Raw genomic sequence first — 2091 nt, 5'->3', positions numbered from 1 at the left:
GCACACTCAATTGACACTCATGAAGGATCTGAGAGTGTTAGCATTATTCCTGATGGATCTGTTGATCATACACATCCTATTGATGGTGAGGTTGATACTCATGTTGAAACAGTAGATGTTGTCAATAATAATTATGAACCAGCTGAGGCTACTACACCTGAGGATACTTATGCAGTAACTGAAGATGAAGTTGCACCTGCTCTTACACTTACAAACACACCTGCAAATATTTTTGAGAATCTTAACATATCTTAAGGCATTATTGACACTGATCACACATCACAAACCTTGAGAAAGTCAGCAAGAACTGCTAAAGCACCATTGTGGCTTCAAGATTTTATGACTAGTAAGAAGGAAAATGGAGCAACATTACACACTTTATCACACGGCATATCTTATGACCATGTGTCAGAAATATACAAGAGCTACTTGGCCAAACAATCACCCCTCACAGAACCTCAAAGCTTCGAGGAAGCATCTCAGGATGAAAACTGGCTTGATGCAATGAAAATGGAGAATAGGCATTGGAGGACAATAATGCATAGGAGGCAGTAGACCTACCAAAAGGCAAGAATACAATTGGATCTAAATGGGTCTACAAGATAAAATACAAGTCAAATGGAGATGCGAAAAAATACAAGACTAGATTGATCGCAAAAGGCTATAACCAAAAGGAAGGATTGGATTACCATGAGACCTTTTCACCAGTTGCCAAAATGGTGATAGTTAGAAAACTGATTGTATTGCCAGCATCAAGAGGTTGGAACATATATCGAATGGATGTGTACAATGCATTTTTGCAAGGAGATCTATATGAAGCCGTATACATGGAGCTTCCTGAGGGATTCAGAAGACATAGGAATCAAAGGTCTGTAGATTGAAGAAATCATTGTATGAGCTTAAATAAGCCTCAAGGCAATGGAATATAAAGCTTACTGAGGCATTAATAGAATTAGACTACATGACTACTCTATGTTTACTAAAAGTAAGGGAGATAGATTAGTGGTAGTCTTGATATATGTGGATGATTTGTTAATCACATGCAATGATGAAAGTCTCATACAAGAGACAAAATATGTACTACATCATAAGTTCAAAGTGAAAGACCTTGGAGAATTGGAGTACTTTCTGGGAATAGAGATTATGAGTTCAAGCAAAGGAATCTTGTTGAATCAAAAAAAGTATGCATTGTAGTTAGTGTCAGATCTAGGATTAGGAGGAACAACGACAGTGGCAACACCTATTGATTTGAATAAGAGATTCACTTCACAAGAGTATGATCAATATATTGGTGCACCAAGAGATAAGGTACTAGCTCATGCATTAACCTATCAAAGAATTATTGGTAGATTGCTTTACCTAACAATAACCAGACCAAACATTAGCTATATTGTACAGACTCTAAGTCAGTTTATGCAAGCACCTAAAAGATCTCACCGGGATGCATTAGTTAGAGTTGTAAAGTATATCAAGAAGGATCTAGGAATAGGAATACTTATGAGCAGTTTGCAGTCTGATACTTTAACATGCTACTGTGATGCTGATTGGGCAGCATGCCCAAACACAAGGAGATCAGTGACTGGTTTTTTAGTAAAATTTGGGGAGTCCCTAATATCCTTGAAATAGTAAAAACAACAGACAATTTCAAGAAGTTCTGCAGAAGCAGAATACATGAGTTTTGCAGCAGCTACAACAGAAATAAATTGGTTATTAGGACTATTCTCAAAATTAAAGGTGTCCATCGAGAAACCTAAAGATTTGTTCTGTGATAGCAAGGCTGCGTTGCAGATTGCAGCCAATCCTATATTCCATGAGAGAATAAAACATATAGAAATCGATTGCCACTTTGTGCGAGATAAGTTCAAGGAAGGGAAGATAGCAGTATATCATATTGGGACCAAAGATCAACAGGCTGATTTGCTCACAAAAGGTTTAGTAAAAGTGCATCATTGTTTCTTACTCAGCAAGTTGGGAGTGATTAATATTTTACACCCTTCGGCTTAAGGGGGAGTGTTAGAATAGTTAGTAGTTAGGACTTAACTGTGGTTAAGGGAGTTAACTGTAGAGGTTAGTAGGTTGTTAGAAGTTAGT

The sequence above is a fragment of the Nicotiana tomentosiformis genome, chromosome 8 (genome assembly GCF_000390325.3).
Source record: "Nicotiana tomentosiformis chromosome 8, ASM39032v3, whole genome shotgun sequence".
NCBI classification, from domain to species: Eukaryota; Viridiplantae; Streptophyta; class Magnoliopsida; order Solanales; family Solanaceae; genus Nicotiana; species Nicotiana tomentosiformis.
The sequence above is the reverse complement of the archived record's forward strand: the minus strand, read 5'-3'. Positions refer to the sequence as shown.